This window comes from Lichenostomus cassidix, chromosome 24 (assembly GCF_008360975.1).
Source record: "Lichenostomus cassidix isolate B80296 chromosome 24, HeHo_3.0, whole genome shotgun sequence".
NCBI lineage: Eukaryota > Metazoa > Chordata > Aves > Passeriformes > Meliphagidae > Lichenostomus > Lichenostomus cassidix.
Window position 1 is genome coordinate 3,016,568 of NC_139504.1, and position 19,431 is coordinate 3,035,998.

The following is a 19,431-nucleotide window of genomic DNA, read 5'->3' on the forward strand; positions in this document are numbered from 1 at the left end:
GTGAGTACCGGCCGGCAGCGCCCGCACCGCCCCGCGCCGCCCGCCGCCGGCCCCGCGCCCCGGGGCACCGCCATGCGCTGTGCCCGTCCCCATCCCGGAGCCGGGGAGGGAGGAGAGATGCGCTGTGCCCGTCCCGATCCCGGAGAGAGAGGGAGGAGGGATGCGCTGGCCCCGTCCGGATTCCGGAGAACGAGAGAGTGGAGGGATGCGCTGTTCCCGTTCCCATCCCGGGGCAGGGAGGGAGGAGGGATGCGCTGCTGTGCCCGTCCCCGTCCCCATCCCGGAGAGAGAGAGGGAGGAGGGATGCACTGGCCCCGTCCCGATCCCGGAGCCAGGGAGGGAGGAGGGATGCGCTGTTCCCATCCCCATCCCGGAGAAAGAGGGGGAGGAGGGATGCGCTGCTCCGTCCCGATCCCGGAGAGAGAGCAAGAGGAGGATGCGCTGGCCCGGTTGCAGTCCCAGGGAAGGGGGAGATGCGCTGGCCGGTCGGGATCCCGGGGCAGGGAGGGAGGAGGGATGCGCTGGCCCCGTCCGGATCCCGGAGAACGAGAGGGAGGAGGGATGCGCTGTTCCCGTCCCCATCCCGGGAAGGGCAGGAATGCGCTGTCCCTGCCCCGGCGGGGATGCACTGCCCTAGCACCGAAGGATGCGCTGCCCCGACGGAAGGGAGAGGAAGGATGCGCTGGCCCGAGCTGGGGGATGCGGGGACAGCGTGGGATCAGCCGGGATGGGGGACAGGACAGCACACAGGATCCGGGGCCGGCCGGCAACAAGGACCCGCCGGGAGCGTGATGCTGCAGCGAGTGTGGGACACACACACACGCTCAGGACAGGGGGGAACATCCCAAAACCCAGCTCAGCAAGGAGCGGGTCCAGGGCTGAGGGTGCCAGGAATGTGCAGGCTCGGCAGGCAGGCAGGGCGGACACTAGTGCCTATTCAAGACCAGGCACAGGCGCCTATTGTTCGGGGGGCCCCGCATGAATGTTTGCAGTTTTAATTGCAAAAACATTTGCTAATTCCGCTCAGGAATGAATTTGGGCTCATTTGTTGTCTGGTTATTAATAGCTGGGGGGATGAGGAGGGGGACAGCAGCCGGTGGGCTCGTGTTGTCCTCCCCCCCCGTCTGCCCAGATGGCAGGAGGAGAAGATGGGGTGGAGTGGGGTTAGGTTGACAACCAGCCTACAGCTGAGTACCGAAATACCCGGGGCTGAGCGTGTGCACACTCACCAGTCACTGCTGTGGGTCAGCTCAAGGCTGGGGTGTATGCAAATATTTCCAACAGTTTATCTAAGGACAAAAAACAATCCTCCGGCGACTCCTGAGAACTTGCAGAGTCGCCTTGGGCCTCAAGTAAAGCGAGATTTGGGCACTCTTTACCCGATCAGTCAGCGCAGGGGTGAGAGGATGACTCTGACACTCATCCCCAACAAGGAGAGGGTTGTCACACACTCCAGGCTCTGGTGTTCACTTGCTTTGCTGTGGTTTGGAGCAGAAACAGTTTCAGTGGGAGAAAGTGATCAGAAACAGTTTCATCGGGACTGCCTGATCCTGAGCATCACACAGTCTGCCCGGTGCTGACTCTGGGTTCAGCTGCTCCCTCTGAATGGGGAAAACGACAGCTTTAACACGACTTTCCCTCTCAGCTGGGCTGCAGGGTACAAAGATGCTCCATTTCCTTCCTCTGTTCTGTGAGCAGAGCCCAAGTGTCCTGTTGAATCTGCCCCAAAAGATAGCAAGACTGGACACAAACTCCAGATATTTCTGCCTTTCTTCAGGCAGACAGTAGTTGGTAAAAGCAGCCAAACACCACTGGTTTCACACCTCTGCCTGAGTACATTTACCTGGTGAGTAAACCAAGTGGCACCAGGCTTTGCTTTCCATTCAGTTCAAATTCAAAGCGCCTCGTCCTGTGTTGATTTCCAGTAATTTTGGAATTTCGGTTCATAAGCCCAGAAGATTGGGCAGAGTGAGGCCGAGAATAAAAAGGTTAGTTCCACTACGCCTGACTTGAGGTGCTGGGGGCACCCCACTGAAATAGGGTTAGGCTGTCAGCAGTACATAAAATTAGACATGCACTGAAGCCTGCAGGGCTGGTGCTGGGTGGTGGGATGGGAGTGTGACTGGAAGGATGTGTTTGTGCAAACTGATTACTTGGGGGAGAAAAAAAAAAGGCATGAAAAAGGGAGACAAAGCTCCCAAGATGCTGAAACCCCAAGTGTGACCTGCTCTAGAGTCTAAGGTGCTGCTTTGACTCCAAGTGCTGTGAGCTGGGGTTGCCTCCTCCTGTGTGTTACTGCCAGAACAGCCCTTGTTCTTGATTGTGGCCTCAAAACATTGCCATGGAGCAGGAGCCAGTGAAGCATGGAGCATTCAGTGCATTCCCAGCTCTAGGCACTAAAAGCATCTAAAGATTCTGCACATCAGGGAAATGCCATGGTCATAATTAAAGCAGAGGAAGCTCTCGGCAGCGGTGATGGAAAGTGGGGCTTACAACTGACATCAGGGTTGTGCTCTACCTCGAGGTCTGTCCTTGCCAGCTTCCCTGGGGGAACAAATATTTGGATTTTAGAGGGTTTGGACCAAGGGCAGAGCTGTGGAGACCCTCCCAAAACTCTCAAGTATTTCCTTTTGGAAATAGAACATGCTGATACCTTGTAGTCCTTGATGGAGAGATACGGGCAAGTCCCAGGCACATTTCAGTCTTAAAGCTCATTATATTCAAATCTCCTTTTGATTTAATTCTGAGGGTTTGGTAATTTGTCGGATTTCGCAAAAGGCTTTTTAAAATCTGTGGAGTAGAAGTTCTCATTTCCTATTTTTTTTTTTTTTTTAATATATGAAGTCCATCTGTCCCAGCCACCAACAACTGTTCTGAGTCAGCTGTCAGTGCCAGAAACCACTCAGTGAAAATGTTGTTAGCTCTCTTGCAGTGATGATAAGTTGCTTGTTGGTATTTTCTGATGGGAAGTTATTTGCAGTATCACTTTCTTTTCAACAGGCAGTAAAAAACCGGGACAAACAGCTTTGAGATCCCTGCCAAAATCAGACGCTTAATAACATCTTCCAAAAAATTCCTAGGAAGGGCTTGGTGTTCCTTTTTGGGTAAGCAGGATCTGGCAGCTCCACCAAAGAGTGGTTGGATGCACATCTCCTTTACAGCTGTTGACAAAGAACGTGACACCAGCACATTCCCTCTTGCCCCAAATACTTCTGAGAATTTCTTGGTTGCTGAAACACGAGGAGGTTCAAAGAGTAAAATGTGTTTGCTTTGGTCTGCGGGCTGAGACGTTGCTCTGCTGTGTGAGCTTGGGTCCTCTCGGTGTTTATTTTCCCTGTACAAGTTGAATTCTGGGTCTCTTGGCCTGCTGAGGTTGTTTTTCAATGATCTGTCCACACACGGAGGGTTTGCACCAGGGACACGCTTCGAGTTGCCAAAAAATCACCTAAACAAGTAAATAAAGTGGAATGAGCTGCTCCTTTTAGCTCCACAAACAAGGACAAAAGCTGTGGGTGGCCTCCTGCCAGTTTGCCCCTAACTTCAGCCATCTCCAAAGGGCAAAGCAATGCTCAACTCCTGCTCTCTTCTCCCTTCCTTCACAGCTTACTTGGATTATGGTTTAAGTTCCTCTTGCAAATTGGGCTGGCTGCTTGCTCATCCTCTGCCACGAGTGTTTGTGTGTTGAAGCAGAACTGGCCTCCCAGTTGTATATTTAGAGCTAATGCTTCACAGTTGATTGCTTCAAGCCCTGATGATCCGGAGAAGGTTCGTGAACTCCTTACGGAGCCAGCCTGAAGTGGTGGGAGGGAGTTAGCAAAGGGAAAGATTTCCAGAGGCCAACAGGATCCTGAGTCCTCAAGAGTCCTTGTCTGCACAACAAGGGCTTGTGTTGCTCCTCAACAAGATAAAACCACCTCTCTGTGCAAAAAAAAAAAGGCTGGTGGCCTTCTTGGAAACTGCTGTTTGTGTAAAAAGAGATGAATCCCAGATAGAAAATTAATTAGGATAATTACATTCTCAATCTGGCTTCTCTATCGGCTGGAATTTGAAGTGCAGCAGCATCTCCCAGTTGATAAGGGCTGGTTGTCTTCCCTCAGAGCCCCCAGGGAGTATCGTGTTTTTGTGAGACGCAGAATCAAAACCAAATTCAACCACTAAAGATCAGTTCTGTGCAGTGGAGGAGTTAAGGGTGTGTGCAGCAAGTCCCTGGCTGAGTCAGGACATGGCCTCAGAACCACCTAATGGCTTTAATTGCACTAATGAATGCTCTGGACACAGCCTGAAATTTCCCCCAAAGGGCCTGGATTGCTGTTTGGGTGCAGTTCTGGCAAGAGCTGTGCTTGGGGCAGAGGAAATACCTGCTGGGTCACAGTGCTCCAACTCCCTGCTGGAAAGCAGAGGTTTCACTTTCAGAAGAATAAATAATAACAGAAAAACTGGACTTTTTTTTGGCTGGAAAGCTCCAGTCTTTGTTTGCTTATGACCCTTCAAGAGCACCAACATCCACAGGAATAACCTGAGGAGAGAGGTGTTGTTTGGAGAGTTTTAATTCTCTTTTTGTGAGGACTTAGCAAAATAAACCTGTGGGGAACAGCAAGGAGTTCATGGAATCCACTCCATGGACTTCACCAGAGCATTGGTCACAGGGATAATCAACTCCTCACCAAGTCCTGCTTCTTATTTCAGAGCTCAGGCAGCTTCCTTGGGGATAAACCTTGAGGGAGGTGTATTTTAGAGATGTTTAAAACATGTTTAAATGATATCAGGAGCAGGTCCTGGTATCACTTTGATGCCATTTGTGCTGTGAGGAAGCTTTGTGTGACTCCTGGGCAGGACTTCAGCTGTCCAGCACAGCATCAAGACAGCTGCAAACAGAGCTGCTGTCCTGTTCTTCAGAGCAGCATCCTCAGCCAGGCCTTCAAAGGTCTTAGAAAAAAAAAAACCCAGTGTGCAAAAAGTGAGGTCTGGAGAGAGTGTTTCTCTGTAGTTCTTCAGTGTCTTGTCAAAGGTGTTCCTCTGCTGTGTTGGGGATTGGGGGAAATTGCTTTAGGTGCACGTTCCAAACCAGAAAACAGGCAGAGGAAAGAGGCAGAAGCAAAATTCCTAAATGGGAGTTGACAAAATAATAACAATAATTAATAATAATAATAATAAACCCAAACATCTCAGAAAGTTCCCCAGCTCCTGAGAGCACAGTTGGGTCAGATTCCCATGAACTCACTTGTAAACTGCTGAAACCTGTCCAATGTGAGTCCAGTCAGCCCTGGGCTGGCATTGACTCGTTAAAAAGAAACTAATGCACCTACGTGTTGTAACCTGACAGCCCACAGGTCCTTCAGATAAGCTGGAAACATTAATGGGAATTGTTCTGTCATGCAAGAATTGCTTGTCAGTATAAATAATCCCAGGTATTGGGTTCTTGGTGCCCCTCGTGGGCTGGAGCACAGGGCTTAACACAGACTCGGTTACAAGGGGAAATGAAGGTTTTTCAGAGCACCAATAGATGAAGTAGATTAAATTAAATTGTGTTCACATAATGCCCAAGGTTTTCTTTTTTTCCTCTTTTTTTTTTTTTTAAGTCATAAATCCTAGGGATTTCAGAGTTAAAGCCAGAACACACTCAAACCTCCTCCCTTTCAATGTACCTGATTATTACAACACAAATGTGAGATCAGCAGGTTTTTTTAAGAGTCCTCTTAATTCATTTGGGCACAGCTGGCTTGTTTGAAGACACTGAGCTTTAAAACTGCAGCAATGCCAGAGACTTACTCTGCCTTTGGCATGTGGCTGAAAGGCAGCAGTGGACAATGTTCAGCAGTATTTCGAGATTTTTAATCACGCTATTAAAAATATATTTCGGTGGCCTAGGTAAGATTTTCTGCTGAGCTGGAGAAATCCACTGAAATCTAAGGGGATTTGTTCCTATTACTAGGCTGGGTTTCTAATGCCCATGACCTCTTCTGAAAATCCCTGCCTTAATAAACTTTGGGCAATTTCTTATATAAGTGGCCAGTATTTGACAGAGAGGATGTAAATTGGGACATTTTAGACTCTGTTTTGAAGGGTGGGAGTAAAATACTTCTAAAATTTCACGTCTGGTGAAAACACCTGACTTCCCTGCTCACTCTTGCTGAGATATCTAATGAAATTGCCATTTTTGACACTCTTGCCCAGTGTGTCTCAAGATGTAGAACCATGAAGTCCTTCCATGGTTGCTGAATGAACCCATAAAATCCCACATATCCAAAGGAAGACAGGAGTTGTGTTTCATTAGCAACATGGAATAAGGCTGGCAGGCAAGGTCATGGAGGAGAGCTCTTTTGAGAGCCAGGCTTACCTTTTAGCAGAGAAACAGAGCTCTGCACAGCAGTCCTGCTTTTTACTCCCAGCAGAAAGGTTCCTGCCACTTCCCATCCCTCCGGGGTGGCTGTGTGTTCTCTCAGACCTCGAGTGGAGGTGGCTGCACAGCACAGGACTTAATGATTTTGCCTGCATGTAAATGTACAAGGCTCTGCTTGATCCTTCAGCCCAAAAATCACCCATGGAGACAGCATTCTTTGTTTTGCCAGGATGTTATGCCTGGAAAACAGAGGTTTGATGGATGTTAGTGCTGTAACCTGCAATACAGAACAGCTTCTGTTCGTGGCTGTTTGCTGGGGACTATCAGAAAAAGCAAAATCTTGCTGTCCCAATTTGTGTCCCTGCTCACTGGAAGCTCCCCAAAAGATTAATTCATGGTGCTATCAGGCTGCCATGCAGATGAGGAGCGTTCCTTGGAGTATGGGATGATAACTGGCTGTGTGAATCTCATCCACAGCATCTCTCCCAGGTACCCCAGGGTCCATTAAGGAGATTGCTGCCTGCTAATGGACTTCCTCCTGAGGCTCTGGCTGCTGACACTCTCCTGAATGATTTCCGGCAGCTTGCACGGCGGGGAAGGTGTTGCAAAGTCCTGCAGCTCTCGCTGCTTCTGTAAAACAGCTTTTATCCCCTCAAAGGGAACTTATCAACAGCTATTTTTAATACACACTTAAATCTTTGCTTTAATCTTTTTTTTTTCGGTATTGATCTGGAGTGAAAGCTCGAAGACTAATATTTCTTTATATCCACCACGTTGTTTGGAGCTGGTTATTTTTAGAGCCTGGAAAAAACATCTGCTCTGTGCTGGGGAGGTCCTGGGCATCTTGGAAAGGGAAATCTGTGCTCTGGACCTCTGGACTAGCCCTGGCTTCCCCAGCCTGTGAGAATCCTTGGAAGAAGGGGTTGTTGAGGTGTTTAGATACCAACAAGGTGGAAGGAGTAATGCACCCCCTGTTAGTGGGATTGCTCCATCTTTTGTTGATGGGACTGGAGACATGTGGAACAGGTTGGATCCTGATCTGACCCACCACGGATCTCCTTGTTGACCTAGAGGCTCCTACAGCTGCTGGTTTTGCTCCTTCTTTGCTTTCAGCTGCTCTGCTGAGGTTGCTCTGATTTGCCAGGGAGGAGATGCCTTATCTCCTTCAGAGCTGATGGAGTTGCCTTTGAACTGGCAGAGTGCCTTGTAATCGCCTCCTGAGCCTCGTGGGCTCTCCCTCAAGCAGAACTGGCTGTTTGAGTCGGTAAACATCCTTCTGGAGCTGGTGTTTTCCCTTCATTCTGGCCGGTTTTCAGCATCCCATAAATCTCAGGGCAGCGCCGAGCTCTGCCTGCCGGAGCTGCCTTACCCGTGCTGGACGGGAGCTCACACAGGTACCAACCCCTCCCTGCTGCCATCAGAAATGCCCTGGTGGGCCTGGCCAGCACTCAGCTGTCCTCTCCCACACAGCAGGGCGAGAGGAGCCCTTTGAAGTCCACACTGGGCTGGCAGCAGCTCCCAAGGCACCCCAGTATCTCCCACTGCCAACTGCTCCTCGCGTTCTCCGAGCCAACAGCTGAGCTCTGACCAGGGCTGAGCATCCTGCAGGGCTGGGACTTTGCCAGGGGGCAGAGGGGACTCCAAATTCCAGTTTATTCCCGAGCAGGGGAGGATCTGGAGGCTCTTCCCCACGTCCCAAGGCGTGATCGTCGCCCACCAGCATCCCGCTGGTGGTGCACAATAGGGATTGTTCTCCCTGCCTGGGCAGGCTCCTGGTGTTCTGCTGCAGGCTCCTTGATCCTCCTCTTTCTGCAAATATTTGGAACGGGTCCTGTTTGGCTGTTTTGACAGTTTGACTCAGCTATTAAATGACAAAGGCAGGCTGGACCCAGGTTCACCGCGGGTACAAGCAGCTCTACAAAGAGGGGAGATGAGGGTCAAATTCAGACACGGGGCTGTGTGGGAGAGGTCCTGGCCTCAAGGTTTGGTCCTGGAGCAGGGCTGGATGCAGCAGTCCTGCCTGCAGCATGTGAGGGGATCCCTAACCTTGCTGGCAGTCCGTGGTTTTGGAGTGACAAATATGGCATCATTCTGGCTGCTTCCATGTTTCCCAGGAGCTTTTCAATTCCTGGCTCATCCTCGGTCACCTCTGAGGCACACACACTGTACTGTCACATCTGTCACTCAGCTCCCTGTCCTGGACACGAGGCAAAGCCTCTCTTGGCTACAAAGGCTTCCCTCTCTCCTCCCTTCCGAGTTTCCTTTTGGTATCTGTGTCCCTCATTGAGAAGCAGTAGCTCCTTCAAAGGAAATGCAGGGAAACCCATTTGCAGAATTTACAGCTGCTTCCCCCGGCTTGAGTGCCCTCCCGTTTAAGAGCAAGCTTTTAAGCATGTTCTTAAGTGGGAAGATAAGTGGTGTTATGATCCTTTCATCTTCTGGCTCAGAGCAGGCTGGAGATAACTGATAAGGGGATGACAGCGAGGAAGATGCATAGGCACCTTTGGATTTAATTCCTACTTTGCAAGGCAGTCTTTAAAGCACATCTCGGGTGGGAACAGAGGCTGGTAAAATAAAGCTGGTCCTTCCCTTCTCAGCATATGTCTTTTCCTCATGTCTCTGAGGCAGATCCTCGCTGTGTGCCAGCAGAGCCAGCACAGACTGAGCCGGGTTCTCCATTTCTGAGCCCTCCTTCTGCTGCTGACATTCGAGGGACTTGGCTGGGGCTGTCTCTAGACGCTGTTTCGGCTGGTGATTCCATTTGCACATTTCCCTTTTTTTTTTTTTTTTTCTTTACAGCAGTCCTTTGCACATTTGAGCTGCGCTTTAAACAGGGCTGTGCTCAGCACGTGCTGGGCTGAGCTGCATTCCTGTGCCAGGGGCTGCGAGACAGAACCCTCAGCCTCCCGAGGGTGGGAGCCCCCAGACCCCTCATGAACAGAGCCTGCATTCAGTTCCAAAATTCCTGCCTTAGCCCCTCGTCTGCTGGCTGAAACAGGTGGCAAGCACATGCCTGCGAGGGTCTGTGCTGGGGGTGGTCTTCAAGGTCAGCTGTATCCAGCCTGCATTCCTCTGCCTCACCTTCTGGCCCAGCTGGCCCTGGGCCACCCAGCCCAGAGGTTGCTGGCCACGTCCACGTGCTGCTTGTGGAAAGCAAACCACTTGAAAGAGGGATGTCTGCGGGCCAAGCCTGCCCCAGCCTGCTGCGAGCTGCTCCGAGGGAATGGGGGAAAGGTGGCTGGGGCAGAACGTGGCAAACGCTCCCCAACTCCTCAGGGCACCCACACCGTGCATGCCACGTCCTCGGGATGGCACCTGTGCAGCTCCAGAGGCTGCTCCACTGCAGGACGTTGCACAGGCTCTGCTGGGAGCACTGGAGTTGGTGAGCTGCTGGCCACACCAAACCTGGAAACAGAGGTAAAAGTGGAGCTGTTTGAGCCAGGGAGTTCCCTGGCAGGGTTTTGGCACAGTTTGCAGATGAGCGCAGTTCAGAGCAGGCAGTGCCTCGTGCCCTGAGAAGCCCAGATCCAGGTGCTGCTGTTGATTTTCCAGATACCTCCTCCTGATATGTTATCAGGGACTTCTGCTCTCAACTCTCTGCTTGCTGCCAAGTCTGTCACACGTGAGACTACAAACCTTCCCACAGCAAACCCCATCCCTCTGCCCCTCAGGCTCTCTCTCGGGAGCTGCTGCAGCTGGGCAGGGCTGGCTCTGCCCCCCCAGACTTGCATCCCAGCCCCAAGTGTGAGCAGAGGCTGCAGCTCCCTCTCGGATCAGCCCCCAGTGCCTCTACACCTCGCTGTTACTCAGCACTTTTCCCTGACAGGGAATTAAGTAGGATTTCTAGGTCATTGTGGGGCTGTCAGGAGGAATTGTCTCCTGTAGACCTCATTTTCAAGGCTCTTTCTGCAATGCCAGACTTCAGAACAATTGCAGCCTGGTTCCCTAAACACTGACTAATGAGACAGAGCTGTTAGCAGCAGTTTGCTAAATAAAGGCTGTTTCTGCCTGAGACAGAATAAAGCCAGACGGGATTTTCTTAGCTGTCTCTCACACAGAAGGTATTTCAAAGGACCCTGATTAAAATAATGAGATAGATGTTGCTCTTGTGGTGGCTGCATGGGGTCAGTGCTCGATGCTGGTGCCAGGTGCTTCCCCACAGCAGTGACTTCAAGTCACTTGTGCTCAAGAGACTTAAAATCCTCTCCGTGGTTTCAAGGTGTCTGAAGCATCTACCTGAGCTCCTGTGTGTCCTGTGTGTCCCTTGTCCTGCTGTGACAGTGCCTTGCTGCCTCTTGGTGGATGAGCTGGGTTGTGGCCTCCATTCCTTGGGTGTCACAGGATATTCTTCGATCCCCAGCTTGTAGCAAACCCACCCAGCACTCCTGCACATGGCTTTGGGAAGGCAAGGGGTCCAGCAGCTGAGCAGGAGGGACAAGTGTATGGCAGGTTTTGAAAGGAGCTGGGGATTGCAGCCTGCTCAGAGAGAGCTCAAATCTCAGCTTTTATCTGGGTGCAGAAGGGATGCAGCCCCCACCTGGGCAGTGTGAGCCAGGTGCCTTCTGTTGATGTGCCTGTAATGAGATTGTTCATCCTGCCTCTCTTCCTGTTGTCAGAAGGGCCTGGATTAAAGATAAACTCTGGAGCATGATGGGATGAGTCCTTGCCTCTGGCTGGAGCAGGCACAGGAGAGCTGGGGAGTATTACTTGGCCATTTTGCAGGTTTGTTTGAAGAGGTGCTTTGATGTGGCAATGGGAGTCCATGGCAGGTAAATGGTGTCTAGACAGGTTTTTCTCACCCTGTGTTGTTATCTCTGAAGCAGCAGGAATGATGCCAAGCAGGCTGAATGGCTCCAGAAGCAGAGCTAGTCCTAGAAAGACAGAAAATGGTTCTTCAGGAGAATCCAGGATAGCTCTCACTGGACCCTGCTTGAACCTCCTGCAGGTGGAATGTGGATCACTTAATTGCAGGTAGAGTGAGCAGGAGCAGGTCCAGGAGGTGGCCAGTGTGTTCCCAGGGAGCTGGAATGGCACAGAGCTCCAGGAGAGCTCTGCTGACCAGTCCTATGGCTGGTGGGTTGGGAATCCAGGATGATCCAGTGGATTTTGGCAGCAGCAGAGTGCTGAGAGAAGACTCCCTCGCTCTGGCTACCTGGAGGGCAGCACGACTTGCCCAGCAGAGCTGGTCTGTGTGCCCAGTGACCACTGCAGCAGCACTTCCGTGGCTGCAGGAGGGAAGGCAAAGGCAGGCTGGGATCTGGAGGGACTTGTCGCTGGCTGGCAAGCCCTGCTCTCAGCTCTGTCTCTGATCTGCCATCTCCCCGAGGCTGTTTGGGAGACTGGATTCAAAGCCTATTGTCTGTCCTTCAGCTGGGAGCAGAGCCAGCAGAGAGAGAGGCGCTGGCAGCATCTGATACAGGGGGCAGATGTGAGGGGAAGCACACTCATCCGTGAAACGCTGGCGCTGGGATTTTCAAAGGAGCCCCAAAGGTTAAGTGCCGTGTGCTGGAATGCGTGCAGGAAGGTCAGGAGAGAAATCCGGGGCTCCTGGGGTTCCTGCAGGGCTGGGAAAAACGTTTTGCAGGCAGTTCTTGCTACGAGGATGAGGTCTTGTGTGGCATCTGTGTGCTGCCAGGGCTCCAGAGGGCAAAGCCACACCGTGCCAGGTTTAATGTCACCTGGGAAGCCTCGGAGGAGCACAGGTGAGCTCAGCCTGGCTCCCCTGTCCTGCAGGGAGCTGCCAGACCGTGCATCAGGGGCTGGGAGGGGAGCATTCCTCGCCCTGCCTGTCCTCTCCCCCTGCCACAGGAGGGCTAAGCCACAGGTTTGGAGCAGAGCTGGAAACTTGGCACGGAGGCACGGAGCAGCCAAGAGCCCAGCTTGCTCCTCTGTGTCAGGGCTGGCTTCTGTACTGCTGTGGGGAGTGCAAATATGTTCCCAATCTGTTTGCTTCACTGACGTGGCTCCAAGACACACAGACCAGCAGATACACTGACCAAGAAGGGGCCATTGTTACAGGGACCTTCCCGACTGTGGCTCTGCTGTGCCCAGCACTGCTGGACTTCATCCCCAGCATCCAGAGAGCTCAATCCTCCCGGGTCCCCCAGCCTGAACTGCACATTAGCACAGACAAGCCACGGGTTTGCTCCTGTGTTGCTCAATTTGTCCATCCATGCGCCCTGATCTGGCCTTTTGATTTCCATGCTGATCTCTGGCAGGCAGGTATTAAATCAGGCTGCAGATAAAAGAAGTTACAAGCGTTGCTTCCCTGAGAACCAGCCCAGACATCCACTGACACATCGCTAATTGCAGCCAGGCAGACTGATAGCAGTGCTGGAGGCTGAGCAGCCAGGAGCCAGGGGAAAGGACTGATGGGCTGATGGACAGGTTGGAGGTTTGGCCAAGGAGGAATGAAAGCCCCAGGAAAAGCAGAGAAGAGGAAGGGAGTTACCTCATTTGTTTCCAGCAGGGTTGTCCTCTGAGAGGTATTTCCTTAAGCTTTATGCAGTCCGAATTTAGTTGCAACTTTTATGAACAATGAAGGCTTCCATGGTTTCCCTCGGAGGAACTGGAATGAATCCAAACAGATTTCAGTGCTGGGAAGCAGATCCTGTTATTAATGTCAGCCTAATCATTTCTTTCGATCTCCTTCCCACCTTTTTTGCCATTCATGCTCCTAAAACCTCCAGGCAAGTTACCAAGTCCAGTCTACTCCCTTTAGCTGTTTCTGATGTTGTAGCTTCCCTGGCTTTTTAGGGTCTGTGAGGACATTGAATATGGTGGGGACTGTCCCCAATGGCTTGGGAGGGAGCTGGCAGTGTGACACACAAAGCCCAGAGCTGGCAGGAGAGTGGCACGGAGCTGAGCTGAACCAGGGACCAGCACGTGCTGCTGGGGCTGTGTCTCCCTGGGAAAAGGGCCTCTGACCAGGGCTCAACTGGGAGCATTCGGCTGAGAAAATTCTCTGCTAAAAATAGCAGCAGATGATGTTTAAGGAGAAAAACAAGTCAGGGTCTGGGAGAAGTTAGTTCCCAGATATGTGGCTAATTCAACTCCCCCAGGACAAGTAATCTTTTAACCCCTCTGTGCCAAGGCTCCTTTCTGCTCTATTAAACAAACTTGCCCTGGTCAGGAGTCCAGGCTGGGACGAGCCAGGATGGGTTTTGTCCTCTTTGCTCTGACACAGCATTACTCCCTTCCCTCTCCCCCTGCTCATTTATGTCAGCGTCTTCCTAATAGCTCTCTGTGTCACGCTTTTCATCTTTATCTGTCTGCGACTTTGCTCGGGCTCCCTTTAATTCCCCGGTGCGCTTCCTGAGAAAATAATCTCCCCTGAACCCTGCGGCGCTTCTCCCCGCGCAGGTTGGCAGCCTGTGCTCGATGTTAACAAGGGAAGCCTTTTCAGATCTGCTCCCGTGATGCAGGGCTGCCCCCAAAATCCCATTCCCCCAGCTCACATCTCCTGGCCTGCACATGGCTCACGGAGCGCCTTTTCCCCTTCGTGGGGCTGTGTGCTTTGTTCTGACAGATCCGTGCACAGCTTCAGAGCTGCCTGGCGGAGAGCAGCCCCACCTCTCCCGGCTGGAATGACGGCAGTGGGATCACAGGCTCGTGGTCTGCTCTCAGGCAGCTGGGGATGTTCCTGGGTGCCTGCAGCCAGGCTCCTGCAGCCTTCATTTGTAGGGGTTTTGTGCGGCGCGTTAGCGAGACAATTGCGGTTTGTACCCCGGGCTGGAATTACGCGCGCGCCGAAAAAAGGCAAAAATTACACTGTAAAATTGGAGGAAATGTTCTTAAAACGAGAGCTGCTTTCAGTCTTGTCATAAATGATTTCTCTGTGTGCTTGCTCACGCCCTCTCCTGTTCCCTTCTCCAGCCTACTCTCGGCTCTTGGCTCTGATGACTGCTGCTCTCTTCCCAACTCCCATTTTCCACAGGAAGATGACATGGTTGGTCTTCGATAAGCAGAACCTCAGATCCCTGTTTTGCTGGTCAAGCTCTAGGCCGGAGGAGAAGGGAGGATCAGGAGATTAGAGTCACAGACAGAGGAATAGAGGATTATAGGCTAAACCCCTGCAAGTCTCTGTATTGATGGTTGGGACACAGCCAGACACTAAGGAGCATTGCAAAGCCTGGTGCTGATAGCATATCCGCTTATTTCCTGTCTTTGCATTGCAGGCAGCTTCTGAGATGTGTGTCCTCATCAAAAGCCAGGGTCAGGCAGGTACCGAGCATCCCAGCTCCCAGGGAAGTCAAATACCTGCTGAGATCAAGTCTGTGCCTTGGCTGGCGCTCAGCCTGGAAAACGTCACCGTGGCTTATGAGATTCTCAGCAATCCTTGAGTCAAATTCCCACATGAGCCAAAAATAAAGGAACTTGCCCCTTTTCCCGGTGCAGTTCATTCCCTCTCGCTGACACTGGCCATAGATCCCTGTCACATCTCGCTGACCCCACTCTGCCCTGGATTTCATCCCTCAACATCTGCCTGCTGCCCGGAGAGTCCTGCTGGGAGGAAGGGAGAGGACAGCAGGAGGACCATTGCCCCTGGCTCTTGTGACAGTTATCTGCTGGTTCCCTCCCACTTTGCACTAATTTGGTACCAGCATCTGCCACTTTGGGGAGGAAGGGGACTTGCTGAAGTGAGAAATAACGTAGGATGTGCCTGCATGGCGCTTCTTAGGGCTGGCTGAGGAAACAATGGAAGGCAAGTGGGAATAGGCAGGAAGGGTTGGTTTCAAATCTGCCCTTTGCAAAAGTTCCCACTTTTCTCCAGTGCTCACCATCTTTGTTCCTGGGATTTGCTGCTGCAAGGCATTCTCCTCTGGTAAACAGGTCACAGAGTGGCATATCCACTGCTGCCTGAGATGGCGTGTGCCTTCGCTCTGCCCGTGATTTCCATTCCTCATTTTTTTCCTCCAGTGAACTGGAACTGTACATGCTTGCTGAGTTACAGGGGACACGGAATGTGAAGGGACTGAGGCTCGGCTGAGAAATGTACAGATGGAAATGATGGTGGGGAAAACACTGCATGGTAGACCCTCGTCTTCCTCGGGGTTCCAGAGGCCCAGCCAGCTGCATTCTTGGGGTTTTCATGCCTTGAAGCAGAGGAGGGGATGAGCTGCCCTCCTGGGATCCCCTCATGTCCCATTTTCTGTGACTGGACTGATTCACTGGTGTTGGCTGTGAGCCAGCCCAGTTTAAAGGTGCAATTAGCTGCCCATTTGTTAATGAAAATGGCAAGACCAGCGCTCAGCACAGCTTGGCTGGTTTGATGCATTCCTGGCCAAGTTCTCTGGATTTCTCCTCTGGTTTTTTGCCAAAACCTTGGTGCAGCTGTAAGGAGAGGCTCTCCTGCCTCAGAGCCACACAACAAGCCCACCTGCCCCTGTTTTTCCCTCCTGGAGAGTCAGCCTAACAGCAGAAGCCCAAAGCATCTGTGTGAGGGGCTTGACCTCAGAGACCAGCAGCCAGGCAAAGATTTGGTCTGGGCAGAACTTAATCCCCTGGCAGAAGCTCCATGCCCTGTTCCCTGTTGCTCACACAAGGGAAATGAGATTTTCAGTTCATCCTCATGTTTCTTGGGAAGGGAGAAGCAACTCAGGAATGCAGGGGATGGTAATAGCTGTCCTATTCATGTTTCCTTTCTGTTCCCCCTCCGTTACCCTTCATCCCAGGTTTTGAGGGGCAAATTCCAACTCCTTCCATCTTCTCTCTGAGCTGAAGTTGGCCTGTAGTGTATTCCAGAAAGATGCAATCTGACATGCTGGAAACTCTCGAGCCCTTTGCTGCTTCCATCCTAATCTCTTTTAAGTATTAGGTATTAGTCATCCACACAAATATTGCTTCCTTCCCAACTTGCACGTACAGTCAGTCCTTTCCAGAAGCAGAGCCAGAGCCCAGGGGATGAGCTTGGGGAAACAGGAGAGCTAGGCCCAGATCAGGCACAGATTAAGATGTTGGGCAAGGCTTGTACAGCCACATCTGCAGTGTTAAATGTTCATCTTCTCCCTGATGGCAGCAGCATGTAGGTCCCTTAGTGGGGCTGGAACCTCCTGAAGAAGGAACCTTTCACATCTGTTGGGACAGGTGAAACCCCTTTTCAATAAATTGGGGTTGTTTCTGTGAAGGTGCAGATCTGCAGGACCTTAATATCTCATCTCTACCCACGCTGCAGTGCCAGGAGCAAAACACCAAGCAGAGGTTGTGAAACTCTGAGCTGCAGAAGCCCCGATCAGATGGTGATTTGAGACAATCAAAATTGCATCTGTCTGCAGCTGCACCCCAACGTGACGAAACCAGGCTTGGGGAAACCATCAGAAACTCTGTGTGGTCTTCACAGGCAACACCTCTACCCCCCTTCCCGCCTGGGAGAGAGGAGGAATTTTTGGCTGCAGAAAGAGCTGCTTTTGCAGAGAGGCTTTTGACCTAAGAGGGTTCCATATCTCCTTGAGAGCAACCTGTTTTTCTCCTCAGGGTGGGTCTGCTTTGCTGTCTGGTTAGAACAGTAAATCCTTCTGTCCAAAAGGAAAAGAGAAAAACAAAGAAGAAAAGAAGGAGGAGGAAAGGAAAAAAAACTAAAAAAGAAAAAAAAAAAGAAGAAAAGGAAGAAAAAAGCCTGTGTGCATGGCCTGGGTGCTAATGAGCCTTCTCTGCAGCAAATGCAGTCAGGTCTTTAAGGTCTCCGTTTAAGTCAGGAGATTTAAATCAGGAGATTTAAACAGGTTAAGATTTTCGTTCCAGAACTGCACGTACCCTGTTTGAAGTCAGGCATCTCCTCACCTTCTGTGCTGGTGAGCAGGAAGAGAGTGAATTAAGGGCAACATCCCAAGTTCCTACATCTTCAGATGGATGCAAATACCCAGTGGTGTTCCACACAGCTCCATCCTGTGGGGTCCTGGTCCTGCTGGGACCACCAGAGCCTCCCTCATGCTCGGCATTTCAGAGAGGAGGAGAGCAAAGCCAGAGCCACGTGGATTCCCAGCACTGCTCTACAGCACAGCATTTGCCTTCTCTGGGTTAATCCTGCCTCGTGTTGCCTGCCCAGGCGGGCACATCTCTGCTGGGAGGTGTCTGTCGGAGAGCTGGCACCCTTTTAGCTGAGCAGCACAAGCCATGCATCTAAAATAAGTCATGCTGGTTTATGATAGCTGGTAAAAATAAAGCCTCACCAGCTCAAGCAGCTATAACAGCACAGAGGATTTACGACTGAGTGGGTTTTTTCCAGGGTGGGCTGGCCACAGTCTGGTGATGGCCTTTTTATAACCATTATCAGCTCCCACACAGACCAGGTCCATCTGTTACTTAATTTGAACGGAGACACTCCTAAGCTTTTGTTCACTAATCTCTGGCTGCACATCTACATTGTTCTCCAGCAGGGCTGCCCACCCCGGAGTCAAGGCTGAGCTCAGGGAGGTGCCATGGAAAAATGGGATAAAAAAGGCACACAGATCACTCGAGTCACTGGGCAAACATGGTCCATCCACCTGCCTGCTCCTTCTATCAGCTTCAAGAGCTTTTCAGAGCAAACACCACCAGCTCCTCGGGCTGGAGGGAAGGAGTAGAAGTTTTGACTGAGTGCTGCAAAACATTTATTCACCCTTTATAAATCCAGGCTTTATCTATCACAAGCACGTTTGCTATTCCCGAAGTTCCAGACAAAGATGGTTGGACAGAGAAAGCCCCAAAAACTTCACCAAAAAGTGCCTAAGGCACTTTGGTCTCTCATTCGTGTGCCACGCTGTGCTGTCTGTCCTCCACCACCTGGCACAAGTCTCGCTGTGGAATTGCAGGAGACGCACTGGGAATAGAGAAGAGGGGGGATAAAGAGCCTGCAGCACTGCGAGACAAAAGGATGGATATTTCCAGGCAGATGGTCAGATGTTCTGAAAGGGCTTATGGTGATTTCCTCAAAATAAGCTGAGGGCAGAAACGCAGCCTCCCCTCTCCTTGTCTTCCCCAGCCCAGCTCTGCGTGGCTTCCTCTGGAGGTTTCCCACACATTTCACAGTCAGCTTCCTCCCTGTTGCACACACAACAGAGGCAGGGACAGCCCTGGGGTCAGCCTGGCTGCCCTCCCCAGCTCCCCTCCTGCTGTCCTTGTCACCACCAATCCCGGCATGGATGCTCCAGGGACACCTCCAGGCTGGCAGCCCTGAACGTGCTGACATGCAGAGGGTTCAGCTCACACGTTTTAGCACCTCACCACAGATCACTCACTCCTGCTGCACTGAGTAACCACCCAGAGAGCAGGGATGCTCAACAAGGCGTGTGGTTTGTCGCGGCGTTCCCACATGGCTTAGGCGCGCTTGGAATTGCAAATCTTGCAAGGGCTCAGGGATGATGGGCACCTCGAAAAAGGCATATTTTTGTTGCTTTGGTGGGCAGGTGTTTAAATACAGCTGCGTGGTTTGGTGCTGCTTGTGCCTGACAGTGCATTAACTAAAATTACTGTATCAGATAACTGCGATCGGGCGAGGCTGCAGCGCAGGCTGCTGCCAGCAACTTCTCCCAAACTCTTTCCTGGTCATCCCTTTGCTTTCCCTATAATACAATTCCTCACCTCCTCTTCAAATTGCTGCCTAGAGCTTTCAAACAGACATCGGGATGGAAGGAGATGGAAGGGTCAGGCTTGGCTTTGAACAGTAGAAAGGAGATTTAATACACAGAGTTGCCTATAAAGCTGCTTTTTTTTTTCCTTCAGTACAGCATTTAAAAATGATTCAGATACCATGAGTCACAGTAACAAGCATGGGCTGGATCTCTTTAGCTGAAAAAAAGAAAGTGCCATAAGAATATGCTATAGACTTCAGTGCCTTGTCCTGGATTCTATTTTGGAGAACTGATGACATTTGGGATTCAACCATATGTCTGGCTGAGTCTGTAGCACATACAGAGCTGGTAGGTATTCAGGGGGGTAGAACATACAGCTCTGGAAGGATTTGGGATTTTGCAGCATGTAGAGTCCTGGTAGGAATTGGGGATGTGGTGGGAATGGAGGGATGTGAACATAAGGCTGTGGTGGGTGCCTCTGCTGTGGCACACTGCTCTGGGGAGGGAATGCAATTCCAGCTGTTCTCCAAAGCCTGGGTGCTG

At 51.4% G+C, this 19,431-nt stretch overlaps 1 protein-coding gene and 1 long non-coding RNA gene across 2 annotated transcripts in view; one reads left to right on the top strand and one right to left on the bottom strand.

Annotated features, from left to right (window-relative positions):
* Positions 1-19,431, top strand: part of JAM3 (junctional adhesion molecule 3) — a 30,395-nt gene that overhangs the window by 101 nt on the left and 10,863 nt on the right. The gene's annotated exons all lie outside the window — the stretch shown is intronic.
* On the bottom strand, positions 1,706-13,299 carry LOC146427475 (uncharacterized). Its single transcript, XR_014856365.1, has 3 exons — positions 12,792-13,299; positions 6,338-6,579; positions 1,706-5,044 (listed from the first exon to the last, which is right to left on the bottom strand). It is a non-coding gene; the product is annotated as an uncharacterized LOC146427475 (long non-coding RNA).